At 38.0% G+C, this 26,021-nt stretch overlaps 1 pseudogene; it reads left to right on the top strand.

The window, feature by feature from the left end:
* The window catches only part of LOC100963862, a 74,125-nt pseudogene extending 48,314 nt beyond the window's left edge, over nucleotides 1–25,811 (top strand).
* Nucleotides 25,812–26,021: the final 210 nt, after the last annotated feature.

The following is a 26,021-nucleotide window of genomic DNA, read 5'->3' as shown; positions in this document are numbered from 1 at the left end:
AAAAAAAAAAGAATCGGGAAATCAACACCACATTTACTCACTATTAAATTGGAACTAATTGATGGGCACATATATGTACATAGGAAAGTAGAACTCATTGAAAATCAAGCAGCAGGGAGAAGAAAAGAGGGGAGAGTTAAAAGCCTACCTAACAAGTACTATGAACACTATTTGGGTGATGGGAACACATACATCTCTGACTTAAGTATTACAAAAGTGATTCTGATTCATGTATTAAAAACATTTGTACCCTCTTAATATTTTGACATAAAAAACAGGATCTATATTTCAAAAATCAATAACCTCATTTTGCACCTAATAGGACAATAATAAGATTAAACTAACCCCAAAACTATCCAAATAAAATGGTTGGAGCAGAGATAAATGCAATAAAGAATAGAAAATTAAAAGAATCAATTAAACCAAAAGTCAGTTCATCGAAAAGATCAAGAAACTGGGAAGCCTTTATCTAGACTAAGGACAAAAAAATACAAATAACTAAAATCAGAAATTCAAGGGGTGACTTGAGGTTTGTAGTAACAAACCTGAAAGAAATGAAATAGATTATAAATTAATATTGTGGGCAGAGCAACATGGTGGACTAGACACATCTTTCCCAGCAGTGTCTCAGTGAGATAAGAGACAGAGGATTTTGGCCACCTCTGGTTTCTGGGTGAACCTACCCAGAAACATCACTCAGGGGCACTGTGAAGCAGTAGGAGATTCCAATAGAACCCAATAGATTCAACCACAAGATTCCTAGAATTGACCAAGAAATACAGTCATGTCTTGGGATATGAAATCAATGTTCATAAATCAGTAGCCTTTGTATATGCCAACAAAAGCCAAACTGAGAAGCTAATCAAGGGCAAAATTCACTTCACAGTAGCTTCAAAGAAAATTAAATACCTAGGGAATTGTGAAACCCTCACAAAAGAAATAACTGAAGATATTAACCATTGGAGGAACACGCCATGTTATTAGCTGGGAAGAATCAATATTGGTTTTTGTTTGTTTGTTTGTTTCTTTTATTGAATGATAACTATGTACATTAATGCAATTCTAAGAATCAATATTGTTAAATGTCTATTCTTCCCAAAGCAATCAGCAGAGCCAAACAATCCCCATTAAAATACCAACAGCATACTTTGAAGAACCGGAATAAATACTTCTTTATTTTGTATGGAACCAGAAAATAATTCCATATACCCAAGGCAATTCTTAGTAATAAAGCAAAGCTGGAGGCATTGCTTGACCAGACTTGAGGTTATATTCCAAGTCTACAGTAATCAAAATAGCATGGTATTGGCACAAAAATAGAAACACAGACATATGGAACTGAATAGAAAACCACGAGGTGAAACCAGTCTCTCATAGCCATCTTATCTTTGATAAACCAAACAAAAGCATACACTGGGAAAAAGAATCCCTATTCAATAAATGGTTCTGGGAGAACTGAATAGCCACATGTAAAAGACTGAAACTGGACCCACGTTTTACTGCTTACAAAAATTGATTCAAGATGTATAAAATATTTAAATCTAAGGCATCAAACAATAAAAAATCCTAGAAAAAAGTGTGGGGAAAAATCTTGAGCATGTTGGCCTAGGGAAAGATTTTAGAAAGAAGACTTCTGTGGCAATTGCAACAATAACAAAAATAAACAAATGGAACTTAACTAAAGTGAAAACTTCTGCACAGCTAAGGATACAATTAAAGCAAATAGACAATCTTTTGAATGGGAAAAAGTATTTGCATGTTACGAATCTGATAAATGCTTTACAACTAGGATCTATAAAGAGCTCACATTAATCAACAAAAAAGGAGCAAACAATCCCACCTATCACTGGGCAGAGACATGAACAAAACCTTCTGTAATGAAGACAGACAAATGGCTAACAAACATGTGAAAAAATGCTCGTCACCCCTAATGATCAAAGAAAAGCAAATCAAAACCACCCTGAGATATCACCTAACCCCAGTGAGAACAGCCTACATCACAAAGTTCCAAAGTTTCAGATGCTAGCAGGAATGTGGAGAGAGGGGAACACTTTTACACTGTTGGTGAGACTGCAAACTAATACAGCCTCTTTGGAAATAAGTATAGAGAATCCTCAAAGAACTCATATCAGATCTCCCATCTGATCCCACAGTCCTATTATTAGGCATCTACCCAGAAGAAAAAAAAATCATTTTATCATAAGGACATTTACACTAAATTATTTACTGCAGCTTAATTTATAATTGCCAAGATATGGAAACAACCTAAATGTCCATCAATCCTGGAATGGATTAATAAAACAGTGGTGTATGTATACCATGAACTACTGTGTAGCCATAAAAAGGTGGAGACTTTACATCTTTTGTATTAACTTGGATGGAGTCGAAACACATTCTTCTTTGTAAGTATCACAAGAATGGAAAAACAAATATCCAATGTACTTGATACCAATATGAAGCCAGTAGATAATCTAATACATGCCCACATAAGAGAAAAATTCATTTCAATTCAAGTTAAGGGAAGAGGAATGAGGGAGAGGGGAGAAGAAGAGAAGAGAGGGAGAAGGTGAGGGGATTGGCGTGCTCCCACTTAATGGACATAACATAAGGGTATTGGCACAACTTTTGGGTGGGAGACACAACTACAAGAGGGACTCTATGAAACATATGTAAATATTGTAACAGTTGTTTGTACCCTCACATTAACCTGAAAGCAAAAAATATCATGAACAGTGGTATGCCTATGAAATTGCCAACCTACTAAATTGACCCAAGAAGAAACCAAAAGTCTGAATAGACCTATATATAGCACATAAGGATGTTGAACTATTAATCATAACCATCAAAGAGAAGTGCACAGAACCAGACAGCTTCACTATTAAATTCTACCAAATATTTAAAGAATTAACAGTATCAGTATCTTCTTTTCTCAAATATCATTGTTCTTTCAGTTGTATGAATGCATGAAGTTCCTCCCTGTTACATATTCCAATTACCCAAATTCTCTGCTCTTAGATCTTTAAATATCTTCTTTATATTTTATATCTTATTTTCATCTTATTCATTGCTTGAAATCTCAGCTTAGTTGTTTTTCCTTCATAGAGGATTTTCCATATTATACTATCTAACAAGTCCCCTCTGGTTATTCTTTATTCACAGCATGCTGCTTACTTCAGAACCCTTATAATTAACCTTATTTGTTTGCTGTTTTGATCCTCTCTCCCCCTTGCCTTTAAATTCCCATAAAAGCAGAGACCTTGTTAATCTTGGATTTGATTTTATAGCCACATTCTAGCAAGGTACCTGATAGACAATAGGTACTCAATTCATTTTGATGAATAATAAATTGAAAACACTTTATACAGCCTTAAAACTAATTCAGTGACTGAAAATTTGGCACAAAATTAAGTAGGTTTCATGTTGCTATTTTGGCAAACTAAAACATACTTCTTTCATCTGTTCTATATCTCCCTACTCCAATCTTTAAAAAATACTTATCAAATATTCTACTGAAAACTTAAGATGAAGAATGATTTTTTCTAACCATAGCAAAATACAGTCAGGTACTACTGACATTTCAAACAAAGACAGACCACAAATTCAACATTAGTCTCCTATAAATATAGACGTGAAAAATTCCTATTATCTAGTGATGTTGCAGCCATTGTAACATTTGTAGTACAATGCATTACTGAATGTGTATTTGGTGATGCTGGTGTAAACAAACAAACTGTGCTGCTAGTCATATAAAAATATATGACATACAATTATATAGTACACAGTACTTCAACAGAATAATAGCTATGTTGCTGACTCATGTATTTACTATACTATATTTTAATATATTTTTCATAAGTAGGAGCACATTATTCTAAAAGTTAACTGTAAAACAGCCTCAGGTAGGTCCTTCAGGAGGTATTCAGAATAATGTATTGCTATCATAGGAGATGAAAGTTATATGCATGTTATTACCCCTGAGGGACTTCCAGTGGGACAATACATGGGACAATACATGGAGGTGGAAGACAACGATATTGATAATCCGGGCCCTGTGTAGGCTTAGGCTAATATATCTTTGTCCCTTAGATTTTTTTTAAAAAGTTTGAAAAGTAAAAAAATAAAAATCTTTAAAATAGATTAAAAGCTTATGAAATAAGTTTATTAATAAGGAAAAATTTTCATGTAGCTTTATATATTTATATTTTAACTTATAAAAAGTTATTTATTTATTTTTTTTTTTTTAGCCGGAGCTGGGTTTGAACCTGCCATCTCTGGCACATGGGGCCGGCGCTCTACCCTTTTGAGCCACAGGCAATGCCCAAAAAAGTTAAAAATTTTTAAGTTTATAAAGTAAAAATTTATAGTAAGATAAGTTGATTACTCAAGAAGGAAAAATATTTTTCTATATTTAATTTAGCCTTAATGTTAATAATATCTACAGTAGTAAATAGTAATGTACTAAGCCTCTGCTGACTCACCCAGAGTAACTTCCAGTCCTACAAATTTCATTCAGTAAGTAATCTATAGAGGTGTACTATTTTTTAATTTTTATACCATATTTTTACTGTACCTTTTCTATGTTTAGATACAGTAATATTTACTGCTGTGTTACAATTGCCTATAGTACTAAGTACAGTAAGACATTGTACAGATTTGTAGCGTAGGAGCACTAGCCTGTAGCAAAGTGTTTCAACCTTTTTTAATCTCATGACATGCTTAAACCTACAGTTAATCTTCCCCAGCATACTTAAGTTATGTCGATCAAAAAAAGAGTAAAACAAAGAATATGATTACTATGCTTTGAACTTTTTTCAAAAATAATTAACAATCTTTAAAACTGTTCATGGTATACTTAAGATCTAATGGCAAACCAGTTGAAAATCACTGGTCTATAGTGTATATCCTAGGTATTTAATAGGCTATATGTGCCATCTAGATTTGTGTAAGTATACCCTATGATGTTTACTCGCTGATAAAAACACTTGACAACATCTTTCCAAAAATATATCCCCAATGTTAAGTAACACATGACTCTATTGTCCTTTGGCATCATTCTTCAAATGATTAATCATATTTCCTTTAAGAAAGCTGAAAAAGGCTAAACTATTCAGTGCTTTATTTGTATATATAGTTATAGTCCTTTTAGATACTATTAATAAATAATAAGAAATAGATATTAGCATTCCATGAAGGGAATTCCTTAATAGTAAGAAACTGACATACCTAAACACAGGCATATCAGCCTAAGATATATATTCTTAGAAAACATTCTTACTAGACACCCAAACTATATTGAAATGTAACAGAAGGGTGATATATCATCCCCGCTGATATATTGTTACATCATTATATTATAATATATAATGATACATCAATATATATTATCAATTAAATTATATATTATTAATATCTATATATTATTATATTAAATAATACATTATATTACTTTGCCTTTTTTTCCACATGGTTTAAATTTCTATAACTGTGACCTACAATAATTTAATGGTCATACTTTCTGGACAAATAAATAACTTACATTTCTATAAGCTCTCAAAATAAAAGTGACCCTAAAATTTTGCATAGGTACTTGTATTATTATAAAGTACCTAAAAAGTGAAGAATTATCTGACTCTACACCTTATTCAGAGGTCCAAAAGGGAAAAATAAGGGCCAATTAATACTCTCAATAGCTGGGACCCATCTAGGTAACTAGATATGTTTTCCTGGAAAAATGTATACCATTTTATCTAACATGTATTGAATGCTTGTAATGGGCCAGTTGTTTCTGGGGATTTATAAGTTTTCTTTCATCTAAATTTCACAATAATGCTAAAAGTTAGGTGTTGCCGTATGTTAGTTTTACCAGTAAAGAAACCAAGGTCCTGGAAAGTTAGATAACTGGCCAAAAGTCTCACAAGTAGTTAGCAGCAAAGCTAGGAACTGGAACCATGCTGTCTGACTTCCAAGTTTAGACACCTTAATATATATACTATCATTCTCAAGGGAAAAAATATCTAGATAAATTAAATTGAGGATACAATCTCAAAATACATCCATATTTTAAAAATCAAATAATTTGCAAGTAAGTTTATTGAGCCAACATCATGGGTTTTCCTGACTTACTGCCATTTAAACCAAGAAGTTCTCTTTATGAACTTTGTCAGTATTATATAAAGGAGATGTAGATTATATATTATTTAAACCAACATTTCCTCAAGAGAATTAGTTAATGTGTACAACTCTAGGTAGCTCCAACACCTAGTCTCTGTCCCTTTTCCAACTAAGTTCTGAGCAACAGGAGTTAAGATACAGATTGCAAAAGCGATCATTTCACGTTGAAAGATAAGAGAAGAAAATTCTATGAATAATAAAATAGGAATTTCTTTTTCAGAACATCTAATTTACCCTTAGGTTACCATGGTGTAACCATAGATTCTGAAAATTAAGACATGATTTCAGAACTTTGGTAGCCTTGGGCTACAGTTTAGCATTGTTGACTTCAAAGCAAATCATGGTATCTACTTCCACTGTAAAAAAAAAAAAATGGGGGGCACCTGTGGCTCAAGGAGTAGGCTGCCAGCCCCAGGCCCCATATACCCAGGGTGGCAGGTTTGAACCTGGCCCCGGCCAAAACATGCAAAAAAAAAAAAAACTACTTAAAGAACAAAAAAAGAGCTCTAATATCCAAAGCAATCTTAAGCAAAAGGAACAAATCTGGAGGTATTACAGTATCATATTTCAAACTATGCCACAAAACTATAGAAACCAAAAAAGCATGATATTGGTACAAAAATAGAGACATAAACCAACGAAACAGAATAGAGAGCTCAGGCAGAAAACCATCTATCTACAACCAGCTCACCTTCAACAAAGCATACAACATACACTGTGGAAAAGAAGCCCTATTCAATAAATGGCTCAGGATCTTCTTTTTCTATGAAGAAGATCCATTGGTAATTGCACCAACACCAAAACTAAATAAATGGGATATTATCAACCTAAAAAGCTTCTACAAAGCTAAAGGCACAACAACTAAAAGAAGCAGACAATGTTCAGAATGAGAGAAGATATTTACATGTTATAAATCTGAGAAAGGGCTAACAACCAGAATCTACACAGAACTCAAACTAATCAACAAGAAAAGTGCAAACAACCCCATTTATCAGTGGGCAAGAATCATGAACAGAACTACCCCTGAAGATGACAGATGAACGGCCAACAAAAGACATAAAAATATGCTATGTTCCTTATCCCGAATAAGAGAAATGCAAAGCAAAACCACCCTGAGATATCACCTAACCCCAGTGAGAATAGCCAATATCACAAAATCCCAAAGCTACAGATGCTGGCTCAAATGTGGAGAGAAGGGAACCCTTTCACTATGCTGGTGGGACTTCAAACTAATACAATCTTTATGGAAAGAATTATGGGGACTCCTCAAAAATTCTAAAAGTAGGCCTTCCATTTGATCCCACAATCCAATTACGTGGTATCTATCCAGAAGAAAAAAAAATTACCATAAGGACACATGCATTAGAATGTTTATTGCAGCTCAATTCACAATCACCAAGATATGGAATCAACCCAAGTGCCCATCAACCCATGAATGGATTAACAAAATGAGATGTATACACACACATATATACACACACTTTACATCTTTTGCATTAATCTGGATGGTGTTGAAGAACATTCTCCTTAGTAAAGTATCACAAGAATAGAAAAGTATACAGTGTACTCAATGCTAATTTGAAAACTGTAGATGAACAACTACACACCCAAAGGAGAGAAAGACACCATTAAATTTAAGGGGGGCTTAGAGGAAGGGGGATTGGTAAGCTCTCACCAAATGAGTGCAACAGAAGGGTATATAGCTCATCTCCTGGGTGAAGGGCTCAACTACAATTTGGACTTTACCTAAAAAATGCAATGTAACCTAATTGTTTACACCCTCATATCAATCTGAAATTTTAAAAAGATTTGCAAACTACATATCAGTAAAGGGCTAAATATCAGGAATCTACAAAGAGATTGTTGGCTTTTTTCATGTTAATTTCAGTTCTCTGTAGATCCTAGTTATTAAGCTTTTGTCTGACTCAAAATATGCAAATATCCTTTCCCATTGTATTGGTTGTCTACTTACCTTGTCTCCTTAGTTGTACAGAAGCTTTCCAGGTTAAGTCCCATTTGTTTATTTTTGTTGTTGCAATTGCCACAGAAGTCTTTTTCATAAAGTCTTTCCCCAGGCAGATATCTTCAAATGTTTCTCCCATGCTTTCTTTCAGGATTTTTATCTTTTCGTGCCTTAAATTTAGGTCTTTTATCCATCTTGAATCAATTTTTGTGGGTGAAGAAAGGTGCGGGTCCAGTTTCAGTCTTTTACATGTGGATATGTATCACCATTTATTTAATAGGGAGTCTTTCCCCCAGTGTATGTTCTTATTTGGTTTATCAAAGGTCAGGTGGCTATATGTTAGTTTCATCTCATAGTTTTCTTTTAGGTTCCAAATGTTTATATTTCTATTTTTATGCCAATACCATGTTGTTTTGATCACTCTGGCCTTGTAGTATAGCCTCAAGTCTGGTAGGGTGATGCCCTGGCTTTGTTTTTATTACTAAAAATTGCCTTGGATATCTGGGGTTTTTTCTGGTTCCATACAAAATGAAGAATTATTTTTTCCAAATCTTAAAAGTATGATGTTGGTATTTTCATGGCAATTGCATTGAATCCATATATTGCTTTGGGAAGTATAGACATTTTAACAATATTGATTCTTCCCTGCCATGAGCATGGTATATTCTTCCATTTGTTAATATCTTCTGCTATTTCTTTTATTAGGGTTTCATAATTTTCCTTACAGAGCTCCTCCACCTCTTTTATTAGGTCTATTCGTAGGTATTTTATTTTCTTAGATGCTATTGTTAAGGGAATTGGGTCCTTAATTAGCTTCTCATCTTGGCTGTTATTGGTGTATAAAAAGGCAACTGACTTGTGGACATTGATTTTATATCCTGAGACATTACTGTATTTTTTGATGACTTCCAGGAGTCTTGTGGTTGACTCTTTGGGGTTCTCTATGTATAAAAATCATTTGTATGCCCTTTATTTTCTTCTCTTGCCTAATTGTATTGACTAGAACTTCCAGCACTATGTTGAACAGTAGTGACAATAGAGGACAACCTTGTCTGGTTCCAGTCCTGAGTGGAAAAGCTTTCAGTTTTACTCCAATTAGTAAAATATTAGCTGTGGGTTTTCCATAGATGGCTTCAGTTTAAGAAATGTGCTGCCTATACCTATACTCTTCAGTGTTCTAATGAGAAAAGGATGCAGATGCTGGCATGGATGTGGAGAGAAGGGAACACTTTTACACTGCTGATGGGATTGCAAACTAATACAACCTTTTTGGAAGGATGTATGGAGAACCCTTAATGAACTCAAACTAGACCCCTCATTTGATCCTGCAATCCCATTACTGGGCACTTACCCAGAAGAAAAAAAATCCTTTTACCATACGGACACTTGCACTAGACTGTTTATCACAGCTCAATTTACAAGCATCAAAATGTGGAAACAGCCTAAACATCCACCAACCCAGGAACGGATTAACAAGCTGTGGTATATGTATACCATAGAATAGTATTCAGCCACTAAAAAAGATGGAGATTTTACATTTTTTGTATTAACCTGGATGGACGTTCAACACATTATTCTTAGTAAAGCATCACAAGAATGGAGAAGTAAGAATACCATGTACTCAATTCTGATATGAGGACAATTAATGACCTAGTACATGGTGATGGGGGGGAAGAGGAAAACAGAGAGATGGAAGGAGAGAGGAGGTGCAGGTTCATGTGAGTATGTGACACACCTTTTGGGGGAGGGACACAATCATAAGAGGGACTGTACCTAACAAATGCAATCAGTATAACCTGGTTCTTTGTACCCTCAATGAATCCCCAATAATAAACAAATAAATTAATTAGTCCAGGAAAAGGAAGTTATTCACAAAAGTAAGCAGAAATAAAAGAAATCTAAAAGATAAAAAAAAAAAACTACAAAGAAACTCAAATCATCAAGTAAAACCAAACAACCACATTTTAAAAATGGTCAAAAGAGCACTTGTGGCTCAAAGGAGTAGGGTGCCAGCCCCATCCATATGCTGGAGGTGGCAGGTTCAAACCCAGCCCTGGCCAAAAACTGAAAAAAAAAAAAAAATGGTCAAAAGACATGAACCGAAGATTTTCAAAAGAAGATAGATGGATTGCAAACATATGAAGGCATGCTCAACATCACTAAACTTCAGAGAAGTTTAAGTTAAAACCACAATGAGAAATCATTTTTCCCCATGAGAATGGCTATTATTAAAAGGTCAAAAAACATCAGATGCTGGTGAGGATGCAGAGAGATTATAAATTTATTATTGGATCACATTTTTGGAGGTTTAGAAGTCCAAGACTAAGGTATCAATTTGTGGTGAGGGTATTATTGCTACATTATAACAGGGCAGAAGGCATCACATGGCTGAAGCACAAAGAGGATGTTAGAGAGAAAGAGGGGCTAAGGGAGCACGAGGAAGTGCACCCATTCTCATGATAATGAGATTGCTCCATTTTGAGGGTAGATCCTTCATGACCTAAACACCTCTCAAGATACCACCTCCCAATATGATTGCAATTAAATTTCAACATGAGTTTTGGAGGGGACTGACATTCAAACCAAAGCATCCCATGAAACACAGTGGGGGAAAAAGAACAAACTGTAGTCTGATCTCAATAGCCTAGGCCATATGGGATACCTAGACTTCTACTTCCAGAAAGCCCTAACAAGGCACCTCTTTCCCCTTTCACTCTCCACTACAAGGATAGCAACAGAGAAGTCTGAGTTGGTAGCTATGACTTTCATCTGACCGAATATTAAGGAGTCCCTCATCCATGATGACAGTATAATCCACGTGAAAAGCAGTAACATGGCATTCTTTTCCCTATCATCTAGGGTGGTTTCAGAAGAGAACTAGTGGGTACTTGAAATTCCATACCTGCCCAGCAATAATAAAGGGCTCCTTCCCCTCAGCTGTCAAAGGAGGCCTAGTGGTAAACATGGAATTTCATTCTGAACTGACAGTAATGAAGCAGTATACCATTCTCTGCTCTGGTGTGGTGACAGCAATTCTATAAAACATAAGATTGAAATAAGATTTAGTGTCACATAATACCTAAAGTTTCTATGATAAAATAAAAATAATCATTTGTCATACCAAGAACCAGGGAACTCTCAACAGTAATGAGAAAATAAAATTTTTTTAAATGTCAACATGACACAAATAATAGAATTATCTGACAAGGATTTTAAAGCAATAATCAAAAGGGTGGGGCAAAATGGCTGAGTAGAGGCATCAGTCACCAGATCATCTCAGAAAGAAGGAAAAGTTTTAAATGAAAAGTAAGACATAGTTTACATACAATTTTGGGGAAGGAAAATGCTAGAACCTACTAGAGATTCTGTAACAGGAGAAACAGTTTTAACACCCCTCTTCACCTTAGCTGTAAATGTTACTTCATGATATAACTAGTTCTCAGACAGTCATGTCAACCAGTCTTCCCATAGTTCTGATACATGAAGGCCATCATGACCCTGGGCTGAGGAAAACAACACCAGACATATAGAACCTTTAGCTAGAAATCAGAGAGCTGGATTACATATAGCTAAAGATAGTAACTTTGGAGGAGGATATAAGAACCCTGAGAAACTCTCTCAAACTAAGGCAAGCTTTGAGAACAATTTCCCTGCCTTTCTGGAATTCTGAATCTTGGTAAATAAAGGACAACTTTAACCCACATGAGTGTTTGTTTCATTCTCTTATTTCTAGCATCCCAGTTATAATTCCATGGCAAGAAGTTGCAGAGAAGAATGACAAGGAGCAAAATTTCAGCAGAGATCAACCTCCAAGAAACTTGGAGCTGCATGGAAAAGGTAGGTGAGGGTTTTGTTTTTCCTTCCCTCATACCTCTGCAAGACTGTAGGCTCCCAAGCTACTAGAAAGCTTCTCTACCCAAACAAGCCCAAGAGCTGACTTCTGCTAGTGAACTGGGGGTTTCCTGAGAACAAAGCACTGGGTTGCTAGCCCTCTCAGGATTACTCCTCTTCACCACAGAGCAAAGCCAAAGTGACAGGTATCATACTGCTTCTCTACCCATTCTATGCCTTTGCCCTCCCCCAGGGAGTTTCAGGCCTTCATTTTTCATGTCACTGGTCCCCACACACATGTTTTCCAACTCCTGTTCAGACTGTGGTGGCCACAGGAGGCTAGCGGATTCCAAAAAAACTATGGACATTTTGGGTGTGCTGCCTTCAAAGGAGATGGAAAAAGGGAATAATAATGCCATCTCTCTTCCATTCAGACTCTTCTTCTCCTCCTTCCCCACTCATTGCTGCTAAGTGGCAGTACCCATGTTAGTCAACATGGGTGCCTCAAGGGGTAATTGAGCTGGGGCTCTCAGGAGTGGCTGCTTCCCCTCTGTTGGCATGTCCAATACATTAAGGCTCCTGCAGAGAATAGGGCTCATACTTTTCTTCTTAACGACCTGTAGTGAACCAAAGGGTGCTCAGGCTGTAAACTCCCTACCTGATTGGTCTCCCTAGTGCTACTCACCTGGAAGTTCCAAAACAGAAGGGCATGAAAACCTACTTGAGCACTCTATGGACAAGTAATGACAAAAGATCAACATACACCTCCCTAATATGGTCAGAGACTGAACTTGGGTAACTAGAGGACAGGCCTACTGGCTGATCCCCATATCCTCAGGATACAATTGTATTGCTGAGAGGTGCAGAGGGTAGACTTATGAACTAATCTTGAGAGGCAAGGGAACCCAAGCAGGTATAAAAGAAGAGGACAGTGTGGGTCTAAGCGACAGCAAACTCATGAAGCACCCCTCCCCCAACAGAAAAGCCACAGTTTTGGTCTGGGGCAGAATCCTGGGTAGGCAAGCTGCCAACCCACAACACCATTACTGGTGATCATGGCTATATTGGCTATTGCTTATAGCCAGCCACCAGAAGGAGATCCATGGGGCAAAGGAAGAGGGAAAAAAGTGAAGCACACTCTCAATAGTCATCTGTGAATCCCAGTCAGCCTCTGCCCCACAAAGCCTTCCCTGGTGGCTTTCCCCAGCAGCCTGGGATTTGACCTTTGACCTCTGCTGAGACAACTCTTCTGCCTGCCTTTGTGGGTCAGGCTTGTCTGACCCAGCCCCACACAACCTTGATCCTCTAATCACCTCTGCTATGATTGAGAATAAAGAGTCCCTTAAGAGCTCCAGGAATCCACCCACTGTCTGGGAAATCTGAGTATTTCTCCTGATTGACTAAAAGCCACACATTCATCCATAAAAACACCACTGCAGCTGGCCCTTTCCACCAAGCACCACCTACTGCCAGAGTGGACAACTTGTATAGCATATTACAGCATTTACTAAGTCAGTTATACAGAGCATAACTGGCTCTTACCCACAAACGCCACCTACTGTATCAGAGATTAAACTAGGTTTTCCAGTATAATTCATACTGTTATGAAAACCATGGGGCTGGGGAAAGAGAAATAATTACAAAGACCTCCATTTTCCCTCAAAAAGAGACAGGGTATATCACCACTACAATCTATAAATAACCAGCAATTGAAAAAACCACCACACTAAGGATATCTATAACCAAGGTATCCATGCAGGGATCCTCAAACTTTTTAAACAGGGGGCCAGTTCACTGTCCCTCAGACCGTTGGAGGGCTGTACTGTGGGCCCTGGGACAAGTCGGCTGCTAAGCAGGAAAGGCAGCAGCAGCAAAAACACCTGGTGGGCAAGATAAATGTCCTAGGCAGGGTGCATGTGGCCTACAGGCCGTAGTTTGAGGATGGCTAATAGACTCCCAAGGTACCTACAACCAAAGTCAAAGATGCTTACCTGACATATGCCACAGACATATCCTTATAAGTGAGAATAGGTGAAAAAATCTCCATCTAAACAAAAGACGATTCAAAAATAAGGAACAATAGCTTTTTCATAATGCAAGAACTCTGTAAGTATGAAAAATCAGAATAAAAAGACACACCCAAAGAAGCATACCAGCTCTCTAGCAATGGGTCCCAAACCCAGGGGAAAAAAAAAAAAGGAAATGACAGATAAAGAATTCCAAATATGAATTGTAAGGAAACTCAATAAAATCCAAGAAAAAAATGGAAAACCAAATCAAAGAAACCAGAAAAACAATTCAGTATATGAGCAAAAAATTGACTAAAGGGATATATATATTTAAAAAAAATAGGCGTTCTGGAAATAAAAAATTCATATAGGGAAATACAAAGCACAGTGGAAAGTTTTAAGAACAGGTTAGACTAAGGTGAAGAAAAATTTCAGAGCTTGAAGAGAATTCTTTTGAATTAACTAAGACAGTCAAAAATACAGAATAAAACCTTAAGAGGAATTAACAAAATATAGGAGAAACATGAGATAATGTAAAATGGTCAAATGTAAGAATCATAGGCATCCCTGAGGGTGAAGAAAAGCAAAAGTACTAGGGGAGGGGAGAAGCAAGATAGCTGATAGGTACCAGCCTCCGACAGAAGCTCCCATCCAGAGGGAAGGATAAAGTCCAGAAAATACCCAACAAAGTTGAAGACTAGGAGCTGAGCCAAGAGAGAAAAGTGATACCTGCAGGACAACTCTGCTGAGGCAAGTTCCAACTCCTAGAAAGCAATCTACAGGTACATAATACATCCCAAGGGAAGGGTGTCCATCCCCTCCCCTAAGAAAGTTGTGTTTTTTCTCTTTGTCTGCTCCTAGAGTTTCCTATAGGCAAGCGGTAAACTGAGTACTTATTGTCTCACTCCACATGTGAGAGCTACAGAAAGAGGACTCTACTCCCCTAGAGGGACCCTGCTGAGACTCCAAACACCCTCTAGCCAGGCAGAAAAATCAAACTAATGTTTCGCTGCCATTTTGAATTCCCACTCTACCCTTCCCCCCTTGCCTGAAGAGATAGTGAGAGGAGGCCCAAGAACAGTGTCCCACCACCCCTGCGGGACCAAGCACCTTGTCCCCGCCCTGCAGCCGGAGAATGGCTTGAGCTGCATGTTCCCGGCGCAGCTGCCACTGGGCTGCCACCCCAAATTTCATTTCAAGGATACAAGAAAAGTTTAACATATGCAAATCAATAAACCTGACTGACCACATAAACATAAACAAAGACCATATGACAATCTTAATAGATGCCCAAAAAGCATTCACCAAGGTCCAGCATCATTTTGTGATTAAAGACTCTCAAAAAACTACATATAGAAGGAAAATACTTCAAAATTACAAAAGCCACATATGACAAACTCACAGCCAACATCATACTGAATGGGGGAAAGTTGAAGCAATCCCCCTAAGAACTGGAACAAGACAAATATACCCACTGTCACCACTTCTATTCAAGATAGCATTGGAAGCCCTAGCCAGAGTAATCAAGCAAAAGAAAAAGCGAGCATCCAAATTGGGAAAGAGGAGGTGAAACTATCCTGATCTGCTGACAGTATGATCTTGTATCCAGGAAACCCTAATGACTCAACCAAAAGACTCCTAGAATTAATGAATAAATTCAGCAAAGTTTCAAGTTACAAAAATCAATAAACATAAATCAATAGCTTTATATATGTCAGGAACAATCAAGCAGGGAGTCAAATCAAAGAATCAATACCATTCATGATAGCTACAAAGAAAATAAAATACCTAGGAATATACTTAACCAAGGAGATGAAAGATCTTTACGTGGAGAGCTACAAAACACTGATGGAAGCAATCATAGATAACATAAACAAATGGTAACATATCCTTTGCTCATGCATTGGTAGAATCAATATGATTAAATTTTCATATGGCCCAAAGTGATTTAAAAATTTAATGCAATCCCCATCAATATACCAATATCATATTTCACAGATCTAAAAAAAAAAAAAAATTCTTAACTTAGATTGGAACCTAAAAAAGCCTGAACAACCAAAGTAATCTTAAGCAAAAATAACAAATATGGAGGCATCCCATTACCTGACTTCAAATTATACTACAAAACTATAGTAACCAAAGCAGCATAGTACAGCATAAAAGTAGAGACACAGATCAGTGGAACACAATAGAAAACCCAGAAATAAAAATCATCAAACTGATTTTTAACAAAGTAGACAATAAAATACACTGAGAAAGGGAAGCCCTAGCTGGTACTGGGAAAATTGGATAACCACATGCCTAAGAATGAAACAGGATGCCTATCTCTCATCATACACAAAAATTAATTCAAGATGGATAAAAGACTTAACTATAAATCACGAAACAATGAAAAATAACAAAGAAAATGTAAGAAAGACTCCTGCAGACATCAACTTAGGCAAAGAATTTATGACTAAGACCTGAAAGGAACATGTTGCAACAAAAATAAATGAGACTTAATTAAAATTATTTCCTTTTCTGTGCATAATTGTATTAATCAGAGTAAATAGACAACCTAGTAAACTGGAAAACGTATTTGCAAACTATACATCTGATGAAGTACTGATATCCAAAATCAACAAATAACTACAAGTCAGGAAGAAAAAAAAGATCCCATCAAAAAGTGAGCGAAAAATATGAATAGAATTTGTCAAAGGAACATAGGCAAATAATCAACAAACATATCAAAAACTGTTCAACATCACTAATTATCATGGAAAACCAAATAAAAACCACAGTGAGACACAACCTTGCCACTGGCAGATGGTCATTATTAAAAAGTCAAAAGGGGCAGTGCCTGTGGCTCAAGGAGTAGGGTGCCAGCCCCATGTGCTGGAGGTGGTGGGTTCCAACCCAGCCCCAGCCAAAAACTGCAAAAAAAAAAAAAAAAGTCAAAAGACAATAGATGCTGGCATGAATGCAGAGAAAAATGAATACTTACATACTATTAGTGGGACTATAAATCAGTACTGTCTCTGTGAAAACTGGTATGGCAACTCCTCAAAGAGCTAAATATAGATTACTCAATATTCCCACTACTATCTATATACCAAAAGGAAAAGAAGTAATTTTATCAAAAATACACGTGCACTTTAACGTTTATTACATCACAATTCACAATTACAAAGATGTGGAACAAACCTAAGTGCTTAATTCACAGGTAGATAAAGTTTCATGTTTAAACAAACACACATAAGGCTATACTACTCAGTTATAAAAAGCAATGAAATAATGTTATTTGTAGCAATGTGGATGGAACTGGAGAACATTTTCCTAAGAGAAATAACTCAGGAGTGGAAAACTAAACATAGTATAGTCTCACTAATAGATTGGAACTAACTAATGGGTACATATGGGCACAGAGCAATATTAAAGTACATAAGAAACCAAGAAATAGAGAGGCCAGGAGTGGGGTGTGGGATAAAAACTTACCTGCTGGGTACATGAACACCATTTTGGTGACAATCACACCAAAAACCCTGATTTAATAAGCATTATACAAAGTATCCATGTAACACTTGTAGCCCTTTAATTAATATTTTGAAATAAAAAATAAATGCATTGATAAATCAAACCAAATGAAATAATCTTAAAAAATAAGCAATCATGTTTCAGTGAGCAGGTATGAAAAACCTTAAAGAAAATAAAAAAGAGCCCCAACAATGAAATAGAATGACTCAGCAAAGTAATAGAAGAGAAGGTGAATGGTGGGACCACACCTATGGAGCATATTGTAAGAGTACAAGTCAAATCTATCAAGTATTGAACACAAATGTCTTAACACTGTGATTAAGTAAATGAGATGAAAGCTATGTTAATTAGTAGAATGTAAGCACTCCAATTTGTACAAATAATCAACACATTGAACCCCACAAAGGCATAAAGATATTTATGATCTATGTATATATGACTTAAAAAAAGATATAAGGAAAAAAATGTAATTAAAAAATATAATAATCAAAATGAAAAACCCACTAGACAGGCCCAATAGCAAGACAGAGATGAGAGAAGAAAATCAGTAAACCTGAAGATAGGAACTAACAGAAACTACCCAATTTGAATGACACATTAAAAAAATCAGAGGGGAAAGATATTTAGGGACCTGTGGGACTATAACAAAAACAACAAAAGACTAATATTATTGGAATCCCATAAGACAAGGAGAAATTACGGTGATGAAGTAATCTCAAAGAAATAATGGCTGAAAATTCCCCAGATTTGGCAAAAAATATAAACCTACAAATCCTAGAATCTGAGCAAACCTGAAGGGAATAGATCCAAGGAAATAAATCTCCTAAAAAATTAGAAACAAAGAAACATTCTAAATAGCAGCAAGAGAGAAATGATACCTTAGAGGCTGAACCTACTCAAAGGGCAACAGATGATTGTCTCATTAGAAATAATGGAGGAAAGAAGGAAATGGCACCTTTTTATAAAGACTACAAGCAAAAAAACCTATCAAACTAAAATTCTGTAACCAATGAAAACACCCTTCAGGAAAAAAAGAAGAAATAAAGACAATCTCAAATGAAATACAACTTTTAAAAATGTGTCACCAGCAGAACTAGCATAAAAGAACAGCTTAAAGGGGCTCGGTGCCTGTGGCTCAAGTGGCTAAGCTGCCAGCCACATATACCTAAGGTGGCGGGTTCGAATCCAGCCTGGCCCACCAAACAACAAGGATAGCTGCAACCAAAAAACAGCTGGGCATTGTGGCAGGCGCTTGTAGTCCCAGCTACTGGGAGGCAGAGGCAGGAGACTTGCTTGAGCCCAGGAGTTGGAGGTTGCTGTGAGCTGTGATGCCATGGCACTCCACCCAGGGGGACAGCTTGAGGCTCTGTCTCAAAAAAAAAAAAAAAAAAAGAATAGCTTAAAGGAAACTCATGCAACATAAAGGTGTCTTGAAGGTACAATAAAAGAAGTAAAAATTTAGATAAATATAGCAGACTTCCCCTCTTGAGTTTTCCAAATTATGTTTAATGTTAAAGAAAAAATAACATCTGATATAGTTCTCAAAATATGTAGAGGAAACCTTAAAGGTAATCATAAATGGGGAAGGCAAAGGTACTTGAAGGGAGGTAAGCTGTCTAAATTTCACTCAAAAGAGTAAAATGCTGAGTTAGGCTGTGCTAACTATATAGTATAATGTAAAATTTAGGGGAAACAAAAAGATACACTTAAAAAACATATGTCAGTCCCAATTCTGGCATGACAACCTGAGGAGCTCTGCAGACACATTCACCAGTGAAACAGTGAAAATTATTTTTTTAAAACTACCATTTAAATTTTATAAAAGTGATCCTTACTTAAAACATATAGGAAATTAATGAAGATGTGTTTGTTCAAGAAAACCTACTATAGGCTCAGTGCCCATCACACAGTGGTTACAACGCCAGGCACATACACCGAGGCTGGAGTGTTTGAACCCAGCCTTGGCCAGCTAAACAATGACAACTTCAACAGAAAATGGCTGGGCATTTTGGTGGGTGCCTATAGTCCCAGCTACTGGGAGGCTGAGGCAAGAGAATTGCTTGAGCCCAAGAGTTTGAGGTTGCTGTGAGCTGTGACACCAAAGCACTCTTCTGAGGGTAGCATAGTGAGACTCTGTCTCAAAAAAACAAAAACAAAAACAAAACAAAAAACTACTATAGCTTAGTAAGGATCTATGGCATTTGAATCATGGCCTGTTCCATCCCTCCTCTGTCCAACCTTAGTCTGATGAACTCTATTCCATCTACACTGATGTAGCCAAGAAAAAAAAGATCCCCTTCCCCATATCCCACCTTCCATCCAAAGGGCTATCATATTGTCTTTGGAGGGGAAGAACAGCAGCATTTCTCACTCTGCCTGGTGCTGAGGGTAAGTTTAGGATGATCGTGGCCAAGAGATAGGAGCTCCCTTCTTCTGCACAGCCACACTCTTGGAACAGAGGCTTTACCACGAGAAGGGTATGTTAAGAGTACTGGAGCCCTTGGGCAGCACTTGTGGCTCAAAAGAGTAGGGCACCGGCCCCATATGCCCGAGGTGGTGGGTTCAAACCCAGCCCTGGCCAAAAATGGCACAAAAAAAAAAAAAAATCAAGAGTACTGGAACCCCAATCACCCTTGTCTCAGATCTTTCATGAAATAGAGGTTCCATAATAGAAGAGAAAGCTGAGGAGACCTGAGGATACAAGCACCACTCTCTTAAGAACCTATCTCCTAAAGCACAGATGTAACTCAGAGAGAAATCTGTTCCTATAGGGGAATCCCAGCTCCTGAGCCAAGACAGATTGTTCCCATGGGGAGAATCAGGGCATAAAACAGAGCTGAGAAGCTCATCACAAAGAAATTGACCTCATTTGCAAAAGTGTGGAAAAGTTCAAGCTTTAGGGCACTCCCCCAAACAATGGAGGTTGTGGTGAAATTAAATTAAGGAAACTTGTAGATTCCCTAGAGATATAAGCTAAACCAGAAAGAACCTAGGAAAGAGACAGCTAACAAGAGTGATCCTGAAGTCAGAAAAATATCTCAAATACTAACCTCAAAAACTATCCCCAGAAAGGAGCAGAGTTTAATTGGATCTGTCTATGAAACAATCTGTGCCCTAGAGATGCATTCCCAACCCCTCGGCCATGGGCCCATACCAGTCCCTGGCCTGTTAGGAACCAGACCACATAGCAGGAGGTAAGCAGCAGGGATTGTGGGGGAGAAAGCTTCATTTCTCACTGTCTCACATCACCCTCAGATCAGGCCATCTAGTTGAAGGAAAACAAGCTCAGAGCTTCCACTGTTTCTGCATTATGGTGAGTTATATAATTATTTCATTATACATTACAATGTAATAATAATAAAAATAAAGTGCACAATAAATGTAATGTACTTGAATCATCCTAAAACCATCCCCCATCCCACAAAAAAATTGTCTTTGATGAAACTAGTCCCTGGTGCCCTGCTGCCCTAAAGCATTATTGAACAGAACAATCAACCAGCAATTACTAAAGCTTAACAGCTGGTGTGGTCACAGAAAGAGAGCCCTGCAAAACAATTGTCATCCCAGGTTTACTATGCACTATGAAAAACACAGCCTTCTGTGAGAAATATCAGAGGCTTCACATTCTGGGGAGGAAATAAAATTCACTAAAATAATTGAGCTATCCATTAAGCAAATAAACATGCTAATAGTCCCCCAACCCAAGAAAGTGGGGGAGAAAGACCAGTAACTAGAGTTGCCACAATATATCACGTAAAATGTTCCAGTTCTAACAAAAAAGCTGCAAGATATCCAAAATCTGATGCATATATGGGGCAGTAAAAATTGCCTGTGAGAGTAAGAAGATTTCAGATTTAACAAAGATTTCTAAGTAGCTATTATAAACACGTTCAAAGAAATAAAGGAAATCATGCCTAAATAAAGGAAGGTATGAGGATAATGTATTATTTTTTTATTTTAATTTTTTTATTAAATGATAGCTGTATTAATGCAAACATGGGGTACAGTGTAGTGTTTTTATATACAATTTGAAATACTTTCATCAAGCTGGTTAACATAGACTTCGTGTCATTTGCTTAGTCATTGTGTCAAAACATTTATATTCTAGTTCTAGAAAAGTTCACTTGTACCCTTTTTAGACAGACCATATAGGTGATCTTTCCAGTCACCCTCCCACCACTCGACTGCCCTTCTCCCCTCCCCTTCTCCACCCCCTCCCCATATTCTTGGGCTAGAATAAGGTTGTACCTTTCATTTGAGAGCTATAAAGTAGTTTCATAAAAGGGCTGTGTATATTGGATACTCACCATCCTTAATCATTAGAGAAATGCAAATCAAAACTACTTGGAGATGATAATGTATTATTAAAGAATGTCAATATAGAGATAGAAACTACGAAAAAGAAAAAGATGGGAATTCTGTAGCTAAAAGTACAACAACCAAAAGGAGAAATTAAGTAGAGGAACTCTCAACAGTAGATTTGAACTGGCAAAAGAAATTAGCAAACTTGAAGACAGATCACTATATATTATCCAATCCAAAGAATAAACAGGGAAAAGAAAAATTAAGAGGCTCAGTGAACTGTGGGACATCATAAAGTACACAAATATGTGCATAACAGAAATTATGAGAAAGAAGAGATAAAAAAGAGCAAAAACATGCAAAAAAGATTAAATATTTCCCAAATTTAATAAAACAATTTACATATCCAGTGAAATCCAAGTATTATAAAAGCAATTAGATATACATAAAGATACTTTATAGCAAAATGCTGAAAGCCAAAAGATAGAAAATCATAAAAACAGCAAGAAAAAAACAAATACCACTTATAAGAAAATCTCAAGCAGATTAATAAACAACTTTTTATCAGAAACAACTGAAGGAAGAAGGCAGTGAGAAATCATATCAGTGTGCTCAAGCAACAAAAAACCCCTCCAACTAAGAATTGCATTTCCCTCAAAACCACCTTTGAAAAATGAATAGGAAATAGATATTCTTTGATAAACACAAATGGAATTTGTTCCTTGCATACCTGCCTTACAAGAAATTGCATAACCCAGACAGTATTTCAAATACACATACACAGAGTACACAAAGTAATATATGTATAGGTAATTGTGATTAAAAAACTATAAATGTGGCTCGGCGCCTATAGCTCAACCGGCTAAGGCGCCAGCCACATACACCTAAGGTGGCGGGTTCGAATCCCCAGCCCGGGCCCGCCAAACAACAATGATGGCTGCAACCAAAAAATAGCCGGGCGTTGTGGCGGGCGCCTGTAGTCCCAGCTACTTGGGAGGCTGGGGGGGGGGAGTCGCTAGAGCCCAGGAGTTGGAGGTTGCTGTGAGCTGTAATGCCACAGCACTCTACCCAGGGGGACAGCTTGAGGCTCTGTCTCAAAAAACAAAAAAAAACTATAAATGTATATTTCTTTCTTCTCAACTAATTTAAAACAAAATTTTATAAAAACAAAATGTATGTAATCATACTGTTGGATATATAACATAATATATTTGCCAATAACAACACAAAGAAAGTTGTGGGGAGCAAAGTTTGATTAATGATCTAACTCCAGATGGTAATACAAACCAATAGAAATTAATGAAAATACCAGAAATGGGAAATAAGATGGTTAATACAATAAAAGTTATAAATATATTCTTCTTGCTCTTCTTAGTTTCTTTAAAAGCCATAAAATTATATTAAGTATTGTGACAATGCCCCCCCCACACACACACACAACCAAAAAAAGGGGAGAAAGTAACAGAACTACATAGAAGTAACATTTCTATATCTTACTGGGATTAGTCTAAAGTGCATTCTGATAACATATGTGGTAAGCCTTAAATCAACCTATAAAGAAATAACTCAAAACTGCAGTGAAAAAAATCATTAAAGAAATTAAAATGCTAACAAATGCAAACATTGTAACCTGATTATTTGTACTCTCACAATAATATGAAATAAAAAAGAAATTAAAATACTACAATATAAAATATTTGCTTAATGCCAAAGAAAGCAGTAAAAGAATAACAGAACAAAAGCTATATGAGACATATATAAAATAAAAAGTAAAATGGCAGATATCAACCAAACCACATCAATAACATTCAATGTTAAAGGATTAAATAATCCAATTAGAAGACAGGGGGGTGAGTGTGGTGGCTCACACCTGTAATCCTAGCACTTTGGGAGGCTGAAGTCATAGGCTAGCTTAAGGCCAAATGTTCAAGACCAACCTGAACAATACAGTGAGGCCCAATCTCTACAAAAGATAAAAATTACCCAGATATGGTGGCATCATCGAGTCTAAGCTTCTCAGGAGACTGAGACAGGAGGACTGCATTAGCCGAGGAGTTCGAGGTTACAGCGAGCTATTATGATGCCACTGCAGTGTAGCCTAGGAAACGGAGTGAGACACTGTCTTTAAAAAAAAAAAAAAAGGCAAAAAAAATTAATTAATTAATTTTAAAAAGGCAGAGGTTGTCAGACTGGACTAAAAAGGAATCAAACTGTATTTTGTGTAAAGGAGACACAATTGTCAAAGCGGCTGTGGAGTCTGTGACGGTGGTGGTGGCCATTAGGCCAAAGGTGAAGAAGGAAAAGGAGGGGAAAGAGGAGGCGCTGTCACTGTGGGAGGCCGCGCCCTGGGCCCCAGTGGGGGCGGTAGCGGAAGGACCTGCGGGCGGCTGCGTTTGTGGAAGAGGCAGCGGCTGATGAATTCGGCAAGACCCCGGTTCCCAGCCTAACTCACCGGCCGAACGCTGTGGCGGCTGCGGCCTAACCGCGGCGGCTGAACTCGACGTTGCTCTCGCGGTCCTCGCACTTCACGCAGGTGCAGTTTCGCCTGAGCCAGGTGGTGTGCGCAGCCGCAGAGCAGCAGCGCCTGCGGCGTGAGCTGGAAGACTTCGCCTTCCGCGGCTGTCCTCAAGGCCTGGGTTATGAGCCGCCCAGGAACCACGCCAGCAACGACGGGGACAGCCTGCCAGGGGACCAGCCACGTTTTGAGGAGCGAGGACCAGAGTGAGCAAGAAAGACAAGAGTATCTGGAAACCCGAAGGGAGAACCGGAAGGAACTGATACTGCAGCTCCTGGAAACATTTGCCTATCAAGAGGACAATTATGACTCCCTGCCACAGTCTGTGGTCTTGGAAAGACAGCAGGTGATCATAGACGAGCTAATAAAGAAACTGGCCATGAACCTGAATGAGGACATCAGTTCCTGTCTACTGAAGAGCATCGTCAATGTGTAGATGCAGATTGTTAACCCAGCTCGAGTCAAACAACAGTTGGTCGAGCAGCTGAAAACTCAGATCCGAGACCTTGAGATGTTCATCAACCTCATCCAAAAGGAAGTAGGAAGCCCCTTGCAGACAGGTTGTGGACACTGGGAGTGCAAGGCCGAAGGGAACACAGGATATGGCTCCACCAGAGCAGGCAGCAGCAGACTGCCTCCAGGAAACAGCAAAATGAAAGCAGAAGATATGAAGAGAGTCTGGGAGACAGGGCTGCACCTGATGCAGCAAGCTCTGGCAGTGCTCCAGATTTTTGCTGTTAGCCAGTTTGGTTGTGCCACAGACTAGATCCCTCCAACCCTGTGGCAGCAGGGCCAGGCTGACAGAGACTACTCTGCCTTACTGAAGAGACTGGAGGTGTCAGTGGACAGAGTGAAGCAGCTAGCCTTGAGGTAACAGCCTCATGACCATGTTATCACCTCTGCCAACCTCCAGGACCTCTCTCTCTAGAAGCCAAGGATGAGCTGACACTGGCAGCGTGGAAGAAGCTGACGGTGGCTGTGAGGGACCTGTTGGCCCATGGACTATATGCCTCCTCCTCAGACACGAACCTCTTCCTGGCCCCCATTGTTTGTTTGCTGCCAGCCTTCTCAGCTGCTGAGACCATGCACCCCCTGGGAGCTCTTTGTAAAGTACTACCATGCTAAGAATGGCCCTGCTTATGTGGAATCTCTAGCCCGGAAGCTCTCCTAATCCTTTGCCCTGCCTGTTATGGGAAACACTGCTGTGATTCCTCAGAGCCTACTAACAGCCATCCATATGGTGCTGACAGAACATGACCATTTTAAGCACAGTGCAGACTCGGAGTTGAAGGCCTTTGTGTGCATGGCACTGAATGAGCAGTGGCTGGTGTCCTGGGTGAACCTCATCTGTAAGTCAGGGTCACTCATTGAGCCCCATTACCAGCCATGGAGCTATATGGCACACACAGGCTTTGCAAGTGCCCTCAACTTGCTTGTTCATCTCAAGTTCAGCCTCCCTTTAGACCTGGCTGTGCACCAGCTACAGAATATCAAAGATGCTTTTTGATAAGAATGGCCTACTCCTAGACCAGCGCCTTGCTCAGTAAGAATAGATGTGTTAGTTTTCTAGGACAGGAGCAAGGAATAGAAGGAGGGGTAAAGACATTTTTCCTAGCCCCTACTTAGGTGTCAGTGAAATCAGTGCGAAGTCTGTTGTCCCCACCAACTTAGCATCTTGAAAAGATGTGGCAAAAACCCTCTTGTTAAAAAGGTTGTG

The sequence above is a fragment of the Otolemur garnettii genome, unplaced genomic scaffold (assembly GCF_000181295.1).
Source record: "Otolemur garnettii isolate 467f Iridium unplaced genomic scaffold, OtoGar3 scaffold00110, whole genome shotgun sequence".
NCBI lineage: Eukaryota > Metazoa > Chordata > Mammalia > Primates > Galagidae > Otolemur > Otolemur garnettii.
This window is presented reverse-complemented; position numbering and strand designations above follow the sequence as displayed.